Below are 11619 nucleotides of genomic sequence, written 5' to 3'. Positions count from 1 at the left end.
AAGAAACATGGCAGACAAGAAGTCAGTGTCTAATGGCCTATGCTGATGGTTCTTTATAAAGCTCCCGACCTGGACTTCATTGTAAGCCTAGAGTCATGAGAATGAATTACATAGATTTCACAGCAGTGATATTGGATAATGCTGAAATAAAATGTCCTGGAACACATGGCACGTCATATTATTAGAAAGCGTGAAACTATTTCTGCCTGTCTCCTGGCTGCATGGATTTTTCTCCTGGGACTTGCCATGAGCTGATAGAAATGTGAGCACTAAAAGGTAACACTTCCATTCTGAAAAATGGATGAGAAGAGCATCTGTGTCTTCAATCCCAACATGTGCAAAGGAGAGGTGTTCAGCATTCAGGTTAAATGAACCATAGTTCTCTCTCAATCTGTTCTAACTCAATTTTAGATCCTTGCTTTGGGAACGGACTTTGAGATGCTCCTGATCTGTCAGTCTAATCCCGCTCTTACGAAAAACAATTGCAGGACAAGATTTTAAGATGAGAACAATAGGGTGACACCTAGCATAATGGTATATGTCAGAGTTCCCCTTGTCTAAACTGAATTTACCTATTATATTTACCTGTTACCTACAGTATCTGCTTTAGATTTAGTGAAGGGTAGTTGTAGGGACAGTGGGAACAATTTGTTGATTATTTCTGTAAGTTACTAGAAACAGTGTGACTTACTGACTGTAAAAGTATGTTCTTCCTGTAACTTCTGCTAAGGAATCAGTGAATGATAAATAAAGTACTGCTCTGAACTGTGTGAGCAGTCCTGATTGTTTAGGTGGATGTAGCTTCCAGAGTCTGCTCAGTATAATCCACATTGCATTCTGATGTTAGCGTGGCTGTTTGTTGCTACACTGCATGTTTCCTTTTCTCACATGGATGAGAGGCATTTAGTGTCTTTCACCCTACAGCTTTTCTTCATGCCTGTTCCAGCTTCCTTCTCGTCTTTGTGTAGCTACACCTGTACGTGCTGGTTTGTAATGAACCTTAAGAAGAATTCTTCATATCAGAAGGTGGACATGTGTACATGCTCACACATGCTCATCTACACAGGTAAATCCCTACTTACCTCGCTTTTGAATGTTTGTGCGCACAAATAACCCTCATAAGGTGCTGGGAATTCTGCACAGGATTTTAGCAAGGTCACCAAGAGGATTAATGTTCAGCTGTCTTTGCACTAGCTAATGTCCATCTATGCATTTAAATCTGTCTGGCTGTGAAGCTAGTGCATAGATTTCTTCCAGCCTGTCCCCGGTGCCTGGGATGGCAATAAGTCAGGTTGGGATAATGGAAAACATTGCTACTATTTTAGGGGAACAGTATCGCATCCATGCTGCCAGTCCCTGAAGCTCCGAAATGCCACATTTGTAAAGAATAGTGCATATTTCATGTTCAGGTGAAAATAATAGTGACATTAACTGAACTAGTTTGCCCCTTCTTTCTCAAAATCTAGGTTTATTATAAACCCAGTTCTTGTCATAGGAACATACTTCAGCTCTCAGTGTGATAGATTTTTTCTGGTTTGTGTTTTTGAGGACTTGGTGAGTATCTTTCAGTTTGATGATTGCTGAGCACAGGCATGTGGTAGGCTCAGAAAGTACAGCCTTGGGGATTTTTAGTTTGCTCTTTTGCTTTTTGAAGGCTGGAGAGAACTGGAAAGCTAGCCAAATATTCTAGCAAGCACTGGCTGGGTTCCTGATCTACATCATTTTAAATACTAGTATTTGAAATGCAAAGTCAAACACAAGCACTTGCATCACAGCTGCTCAGGAACTGGGAGGCTTTTTTTTTTTTAACATGCTGTTCTTTTTTTTGTGATACCTACTCCCTGTATTGTTGCATTAAGAGATAAACCTACATGTATTGTGACTCATGCTTTAGGAGGCTCTAAATACTTGAAAGCAAAGTGAGCACAAAGCAAGCTGCTCTGTACTGTGATAGCTGAGCAGAGCCAGCCTTGGCTGTGCTTGTGCTTTGGATTCAAGCCCAGGTTTTATAGAAGTATTTTTAGTGGTATTTTTAAACCAAATTTCTGTGGTTTTCTAATTCCCACTTAGTGTGCAGATTTGCAATGGAATGTGACAGAGACGCTTTGGGTATTTTGTTGTTTCTTGGCTTTTTTAAAATTTAATGTAGATGTCATCAGCATAATTTTCTTCAAGCTTCAAGCTAGGTGGTAATTGCAGTAGCACTTAGTTGTGCCAGTCTTCCCTTGTCTTTATTTAGTCTTACCCTCCTGTTTTCTTTATCTGTATTTTTTTCAGGCTGTAGGGTACTATAGCTAAGGAATACCTTTCATTACTCCCAGAGCTTTAGCCAGCATGGAGAAAAAATGATCTGCATACTGCCATGGGCATTTAACCTTGTCTTATGTTTGATGCCCAGCAGAGAGGTTAGGTGGAATAAAGTCTTCCAAGCTTTCATACTCTTGGGTTTAATCCTTATGCCACTCCCATCTTTATTCATATATCGACTGTTTTAAAATAGCAGAAGCTCAAGTTTTTATTAGTGGTGTTCCCTGGTGCAGTTGCTCAGGCTGCTTTAAGTCTATAGAGGAGGCGATCACACCAAGATCTTGGTTGCTAGGAATGATCTTTAACCCATCAGTGCTTAAGCTTTGTAACAAAAGCTGCTTATATTGATTCTAATGTATTCCTGCTCTGGAGACGTAGTATCCTACACTTAGGTGTAGTTACCATACTCACTTAAATATTTTTTCCCCCTCATTTTATCTCCATCTTATGAATGATTATACATTATTCACAGATGCATTTGAAAACTCGTAATTCAGCTCCTTGAAACCATTTGACAGAGGAATGTGCAGTTTCCAGGTATGACAATTTCCAGGTGTGGCTTTTCTTCCAAAATACAATGTGGTTGCCTTGACAAGGCTGGGCAAGGCTAGAGCAGCAGAGGTGTTTGCTAGCAGGCACAATTAGCTTTCTGAAAGCCATCAGATTAGAGTGGAATGGGGTTGCACTGCAAACCCTCCAGGTAAATTGTTTTAAGTGTTAACTTGTATGTACTATGTGTGGAGAAGAGAGGGAACAGAATGCAAAGTATTGCATTTGTTGGAACATAAGGAATGAGCCTAAGTGAGTTTTAACCAGTGCAAGAGATGGTAATGCAAGAACATGCCCTGAAATACAGGAAGAGTGAAGACAAAGCTGTTGAGAGTTGATTGGAGCCCCTTTTTGTCTGTCAGTCTGTACCAGGCATGGCTTCATGGTAACAGCTTAGTGCAGCAGCATTCCTTTCAAAACTAAAACCTGGAAAATGTCTCCTCAGAGAACTTAGCAGTTGTTGAAGTGGAAGAGAGATTTCACAAGCACACTTGGTATTATCAAAATGCATAGAGATAAAACCATTGCTATTGAAGTTCCCTTTCCATTCCATGTATTGTTTCTACAAGCAAGAGATGGAAGACCGAGATGAGAAAAATATGCTGTTCATGCGTTCTAGACAACTTATATAGAAGAAATATGCACTTCACTCACTTTACTGTGGGATCATGAGAGTTCGTGAAAATGTGATGATGGTCAGGAGAAAGGCTGGCAAGAGAAATAGCTGCAGCCTCCTTGGGGCTGCACATATTGTATCTAAGTGAGAAGTAATCAGAAGTGTTAGTTACCTCCTCATCCATTTGTGATTTTTCTCACAGCTAAAATAAGCAGGATTAGGTCTCACTAAGTAGTCAGAGACAAGCCCTCAAAGCAAAGCTCCTCAAAATAGTCTTCCTGAATTTCTGAGGGAATTATCTTCCTTCTCTTTTGCAATTACTGATTCAGAGCTACAAGTGGGAGCCCTAGGTAATGGCAAGGTAGCAATAACCCAGGCTATTAAGGTTTTTGTGATCTTAAAACCAAATAATTATAATGCTGCCAGCAGCTCTGCCCTGTTGCCACCAGAGGTTGAGGTTAAATGAAAATAATTGAGCAAGAATACTCCAGGGACACTCCTGACTCCAGCTGTGATTTTATTCATCTAAAATAGGTGGGCTAGAAATCTTCCTGGTTGCTTCCATCTGAGAACTTGCATGTTGTACCCACAATTTCTTCCCTAGCACAAAGGGAATCTGTTTGGGTTTATTTTTAATTGCTACTATAATCAATCCTAAATTGAAGAGTAGTGGATGTGGTTACATTACTTATGAAGACGCACTCGTGTGAAATGACTGTGTTTAGATAGAACCTGTCATGTCAGCGTGTGGGCTGGGTCAGGGGAGCATCCAAGGAGTGGTAAGCAAATATTGGGAGGTTTGAACATCTCTGTTCCCCTAATGTTGGGACAGTAATTAGGCCCAGAGTGCATGGACAGACAGATTTTAGGAAACAGAATGGGAACACTTGAGAAGCACAGCTCGAGGTACCTTGTGCTAATTAATGAGTTGGACTAGACTGACTTAAAACTGATTATGTTATAATGACTGGGAACTCTGCACCAGGTAACCAGGCTTAACATGAGTCCTCCTTGAATGCGTCACTAAAAATGACAGTGTGGTTCACTGTCACAGAAGTTATATGGTGAATAAGCAGGGAACCTAAACTATTCAAGGCAGCCTGCTTGACTCAGGATAAAAACATTTCAACTGGACTGTTAGAAGGCAGCTCCTCAGATTGCTGACCCTGCTGGACATGCCTTAAGGAACCAGTGACATCATTCCCTGGGACTGCTTGCTGTCTACCTGCTTCTGTGTGTTAAATTCACATTTTAAAAAGGGAAATGCATGCACAGACAACACTTTGAACAGGAAAAATGTTTAATTTTTAAGTCTGCTTTCAGTTCTGAAGTATTAGTCTTAACACATGATTTAGCTCTATTCAATGCAGTTTTCTTGGGCATCCCTATTTCCAAGTCTCTGTGTAGCTAGACAGAGCTTTGGAAAGATTATTTTGCTTTCAGAGGAGTTACCTGGCTTGAGATGGTTAGTAAAATATATTGAAATACAATAGGCAAATCTCAAGAAATAGCTGACCTTCAGTTTAATACAGATTCAGAGTGTCTGGGGTTGGTGGTGGTTTGGGTCAGCAAATTTTTTATCTTCTATGCTGCCTTTGAACGAACATGACTTACTGCCTCTGCTTTAGTCCAGCATTCTGGACTGATTATAAGGAATTGGTGGCTTTTTTAGAACAACTTATGTCAGGGGATTCACTACCACACACACAGGGTAAAGGTAGTTTCTCTGTGTAGCGATCGTGGAGAGTCTATGCTTCTCTTTGTCACTCATCCTATAAAAATTATTTTCATTTACATTAATGAAGAACTGGGAAGTAATGGGTTTTTTTTCGAGGCAGGGATATATATATAGACCAAGTATGTGGGGGTGCAGTGCTTCAAGTGCTACCTGCCTCTTCCCCAAATTTGGAGGTGGACTTGAACTGTATGACTTACACTCAGATGAGGGAGACTGAGGTATGCAACCCCTCCATTCCCCTCTCCTAGTGAGGCAGTTTTCATGCATCCTCATGGCTCCCTTTCTGTGTTCTTATAAAAACACGTCATGGAAGACTTGTTTTTGTTGTAGAGGTGTCTTCACCAGCATTTTTTATCCTTCACTCTGTGTGGTTTTTTCTTACTGCTGGTTGCCTTTACGTGGAGTTGCTTTACACAAGAGAGTATTTTGCAGGCTGGAGGATGTCACCTATAAATTATCTGCTGATTAGATAGATACCTGGAAATACACATTGAGGTATCCCAGTGTTGTTCATTGCTATTGATGAAGATAATTCATTAAATCCTGCATTTCAACACTGATGAACTGAAGTAACCCACTTACTCATATTTCCCTTACTTGTGAATTGCATCAAGAAGACCTTCACTAGTGATTTCACACAGCCCATAACAGTATTCTAGCACAAGAAGGATGCTTGCATGCAAGAAGTCCTAGCATCATTTAGGTTGGAAAAGGCCTCTAAGATCATTGAGTTCACCTGTTAACCCAGCACTGCCATCTTCACCACAAAACCATGTCCCCAAGTGCCACACCCACATGTTTTTTTGAACACTTCCAAGGATGGTGATTCTACCACTTCCCTGGGCAGCTTAATCCAATGTGTGACCACACTTTCAGTGAAGAAATTTTTTCTAAGATCAAACCTCAACCTCTCTTGGAGCAAATGAGATTTCATCAAAGTAATACCTGATTTAAACATATCATTGCTAACTTCAATATTTTTCCTTGCACTGCCTGCTGGAACAATGAATCATGAAATGATTACCTCCCTGATTCCTCCTTCACTGAAACAGCAATCATAGCATCACTTCAAAAGAAAGCCCAGCGGTTTGATGCGTGACCTTCATTTGCACACACTGATACAGCTTGTTTCCTGGGCGTCTGACTGAATCTTTGTGAGGATGGCAAGTGGGTAATTATTTGATTGGTATATTCAGAGAATCACACTGCTCTTGTAATATCACAGATTTGATATATTTAGTGACCACTTTTCCACTTTTTTTTCTTTAAATAATTGTCTGGATCTATGAGACATGCTTTTGTATGTCCCTGTGTGTGTATGTATATTTATATATATATATATATATACATATATATAAAATCAGATTTCTGATGTGCTGAGGAGATGAAGGTTAAGCTATCACGCTACCTGTCCTCATCTTCATAGTCTTTTAACCGATTGGTCAATTCCAGGTGAACATGACAAAGAGGAAGATTACCAGAAGGTATCAAATTCTTGTAAATGCCAAGAACCTGTGCTAACTGAGGATATGCTCTTTGTAGAAAAATCTGCATGGAATAGATTGCTCTTACAAATACCCCCACTGCAGCCAGCACAACCAATGGAGTCTGAACTTTTCTTGAACATTAAGGTGAGCCAACCTCACAGCTCATAGGAAACAAAGCTTTTTCATTGTAGGGATGTATGGGAACATCTGTATAATTACAAATCTCACATCATAATTGTCTTATAGTTAGCATTAAGCCAGGTATTTGCAAATATATGATGGACTTCATTCACCTCAATATCAGTAATTAGAGCCACATCCATCACAGAGCATCCTCTACTTATTCCAAATCCAGTACTGCAAGCCAAAGGGCTGTGCCAATTCACATAATTTAAATACCTAGGATACCCTGAGCAGAAAGACTATTTTAGCTGCACTATGAGCTGTTAGAAAAATCCTTCCTGGTATGATTTTCTCATTGTTCAAAGAGCTTCGATATCCTAACTCCTATCGGCTCTCCTCCCAGTCTCCTAAAATCCCCAAATGAAAACCTTCCTTTCTTCTGAAATTCTCTTTTCCCTCACTGATCTAGGGAAGAAGCACTATCCATGCTCAGTAGCTAGTTAGCAGGGTGATAAATGACTTGACAGGATAAGCTTTCTCAAGACATGGAATAAATGGAATAAGCCTTTGTTCTGAGGAAATCCCAATCCCTCCAAAAGGCAGCCCATCATCCACCCCCTGACTGTTCTATAGTCTCACACCATGCACCGTTCTCACACAGCCCAAAGCCTGCAATTTTCATAGAAGACTAAGTGAATTGAGAAATTTAACTAAATTTGGCTTTCTGATTAATTTAAAAATCCCAGCAGGTTTTGCTAGGCCAGCAGCAGAAAACACACTCTGTTCCCTGTAAATACATGCAGTCCTAACAGAAACATTCTCTCTCCTGTTTCGTCAAACTCCTGTTTCTCTTGCAAAGGATGATTTTGGGAAACTAGAACTGGAGGATGCACTAAGAGGCTTGCATCACTGCAGCTGTTTTTTCATGTGCTGACACAAGACCTTCCTGTTACCAGGAGCTTTGCATGCTAGTTCTTTGCATATCTGTAATGCTAATGCTGTGAAAGCATCCAATGATTTACAGTCATGAGCAGTATTCTATATATCCTAAAACACTGGTGCCTGCACATCTTTGTCCTGCTTTGACTTGAACTTGACTGTGTTTTGTACTAGAGAATTGTTTCTTTGGTTTTGTCTTGTTTCAGGGCCAAGACTGCTCTGTGAATACAAACATCAGGGTCATTTTGCTCTTTGTTACACACAAGTCTTTTGACACTTGTCTAGTTGCAAAGATAAACTGCTAAATTGAAAATACCAATACCATATTGCTCAGCTGCTTGGAGATTTCAGGCCACTATGTGGTGCACTGTGGTCCTCCGCTAACATTTCCTCTCCTTCTCTTAAAGGGTAGATGTCAAATGTCCTTATTCCATACTAAGAGAAAGGCTGTGCCAACCAGTTTGAGGAGCAGTAAAACATCAGCCTGCACTTCTCTGCCTTCTCCTTCCACTGTTGTGTTCCCCAAGACTTAAGTCAGCGCCCTGCCAGGCTCACAGTTCTCTTCTCCTGCACTTCAGCCCCCTACAACAGAGCATGTACGCTCTGGCACCTCATCCCAGTCAGCTGGCACCTTTCTCAGCAGATCCTGCAGTCAACCCACTGGCTTTTTAACTTTCTCTGCATGAGAATTTTTCTACCCTTAAACCTTGCAGCCCATCTGCATAAAATTGATTCTCCCTGTACAGCACTTTCATTACCAGTTTTCATTGTCCAGACATAGCGAGAATCATGAGATCCTTTATTCTGCTGCCACTCCAGGAGATGTGTCAGGCACTGGTACTGCATGTGTACTGTACAGCTGGGTGATTAGGGCGTTAACAAGACTGTCACTTCATGGAAATACTTGGAATTAATTTCTGTGGTTTCTCAAATCATTTGGGTCATCTTTTGTCATGTTCTGTATAATAAAGACCACAAAATTTGTCAGTGTAAGTCTGGCAAAGAGTACATCTTAAATAAACCTATAGCTTTGAATTATAGATTTAAAATGATGGAGAGTTTACTGTTTTATTTAATAAATCCTTGAAATAGCTCATCGTGCTGTGTTAAAAAAATAAATTCAAAAAACCCCAGCAACAAAACCACTTTATTTATTTTCAGTCTGAGTTTGTCTAGTTTCAGCTTTTAGCCGTAGTATTTGGTTAGGTTTTTACCTGCCAGCCATGTCTTCTCTCAGTGTATATACACACAGCAAGCCCAAGTTGCCTCCTCATAATTTGGGATAATATAAGGCACACTTTAAGTCTCAGGCCTGTGTCAGGGTATTGTACCAACATAGCTGACTGTTTATTATTTTATTTAAGCCTGCAACCTAACTGAGTTGGCTGTGAATTCTCTCCTTAAACTTGGATGGTGCTGTGATGAAACCCCGATAGGATTGTACAGTCTTTCATTAATTATCTAAAAACAAATATGGCATTGACAATTGTTGAAGGTTATATTTTCCTCCAGCTGTTTTGCACTGGGCTTGGGTGCTGTGTAAACATTACCTGCTGCAATTTACATAAACACTTAGGCAAGCACCACCCTTAGCAAGTAGAAAATGTACATGTCTTCAGTGGGAATGTTTATATTCTCAAGGATGTAATCACTAGCATGTGTTTGTTCTATAATAATATTTAAAGGTCTATGGTGGACTGCTGACCCTAACGAAAGTATTTATGAGTGTGCCTCAGGGCCAGCCTGCCTGGACATGCTCAGGGGTAGAATAAGCTCCTTCCTCACACAACATGACACCAGCCGCTCTTGAGTATTCGGGTGGCCTCTGATTTGCAGGTGTGAGAAGGCACAGCCACCAGCTGTGCTTGGAGCTGTGCTTGCAGGCTCACTGGAGAGCAGGACAGCTGAGGGCAGCTGGGATACAGCCTGGGAAATACAATGCAGACATGCTCTTGCAGGTGCGCTACAGAGCTGAGGTCCCTGGCCCCTAAGTATGAAAACCACAACTCCCATTCTGAGAAGATTTTTCAATAGACTTCACACTAATCACGACAAACTCTTTCTAATCTAAAGATGTGCTCTCTGCCCTGACATTCAGCATATATATTCAGCGTGCAGGGACAGTGTGTTCCAAGTACAAGTCAACTCTGGAAGAAGTAAGCAATTTTTCCTCAGCACAGTATCTGTGACATAGTTGTGTTTCAGGGCTGGGAGGGATCTTTAGATTCCCAGAGCAGATAAAACAGCTGGTGAAAGCTTAATGCAAAGAAAATACATGGCTTATGTACTTTGTGATTTCTTTTCTTAGCACAGTCTCTATCACCACACAGTTTACTTAGTGTCATGGGTTTCAAAACTGAAAAATAAAATCTAAAAGTCAGTATATTACTGTTCCCAGCATAGAGTTAATTATCTGTATGGCAGGATATGTTCTAAGACAGCTTTTTGGCAGGTAAAAACTGTATGTTATGTATGACTGTGTGTCTACATTTAGGACTTTGCATAATTCAAGTAAAGTTCATGTAAAGAAAGAAATATTTGTGAGAAAAGGAGTACAGAACATAGCAGCTAAATCCTGCATTTTCCAGCATTAGGGTAGTAACAAGCATCTGATGATAAAATCCCATGTGCTGTTGTCATTACTTGGACTGTTGTTTGAATTGGTATTGATTTTATGTTCATTAATTTTGGGGTGCCCAAGCTGCAAAACCAAACAAGCCTTGTGTTCAGTAACCCCACGTACAAACATAGATCCTCTATAGATTTGCCAAATAATGGCCATTTTGATAATATGGGCCTCTCATCTATTCTCTCTCTGTTGCAGCAACATTAGAGGATCCAAGTATCTCAGACATGAAAACCATCTTTACTTCGTAAAATACGGATTCCATCACAGAGACATTTTCCTTGATTGATCATGTGCCTATGGCACATGTCACTACCAAAGTACAAATCAAGTATTTCTGGTTTGGGTTAAAATAAATCAGCTTTTCCATATGGTTGTAAGCTGCCGAAGAGTAAAATATGTTATTATTTACTTGAATACACTTGTAGCTCAAAGCCTACACTTTGCTAATTCTGAAAAGCCATTAGGAAATTTCCAATCATTTCTTGATTTAATGCTAACTAAAAATACCTCATCCTCAGATTAGCACAGTAGGATGTCAAGGGTGAGAATATTTGTCCTGGACATCCGACATGAATCCCCATTCCTTGTGTGAGACCTGGGTTTCACGGAAAGTACAGTTCCTTTCCTGCTCTCTTCATAATAAGTTCCCTTATCTTTCTTAGTTCACTTCTAGGTGGTTTAAATACAGAAAGTTTGTTGTTTGGACTGAAACCTGCTGATAACCACTGAAAAAACTCAATCATCTTTTATATGTTAATGTGTTTTACTTACCTAAAAAAAGTCTGAGTAAGTTTGACATTCAAAAATTCTAGGATTTGGAAAGGAGGAGGGAAGCTGTATTTGAAAACCAGAAAAAGAGTTCAGGAAATTCCAGTGAGCTCCACTCCTTGGGCCTGTGAGTCTACTTTAATTAGCACTTCCAGCTGGCCAGATTGTTGCTGAGAAAGTAGTTCTAGAGAGCTCAATCAGTAATGTCAAAAATGTTGATACCTCAGGATTTGAGAATAAAAACAGCTTAAATGGAAGAATCTGTTAATTAGATATTGAGACGTTCAGGAATAATCCCTTTACTGAGAAACATGATAATACTTGTATCCACTATTCTGCTTTTTCTAAAACATTTACATTGAAAGGCTTCACATAATTGCATATTTTTCCTAATCGGAATTTACTTCCTTATAGTAGTTGACAAACAAGAGGTTACAATCTTGACTGGTGTTTAAAAGCCTTG

This window comes from Corvus moneduloides, chromosome 1 (assembly GCF_009650955.1).
Source record: "Corvus moneduloides isolate bCorMon1 chromosome 1, bCorMon1.pri, whole genome shotgun sequence".
In the NCBI taxonomy this organism is placed as follows: domain Eukaryota; kingdom Metazoa; phylum Chordata; class Aves; order Passeriformes; family Corvidae; genus Corvus; species Corvus moneduloides.
The sequence above is the reverse complement of the archived record's forward strand: the minus strand, read 5'-3'. Positions refer to the sequence as shown.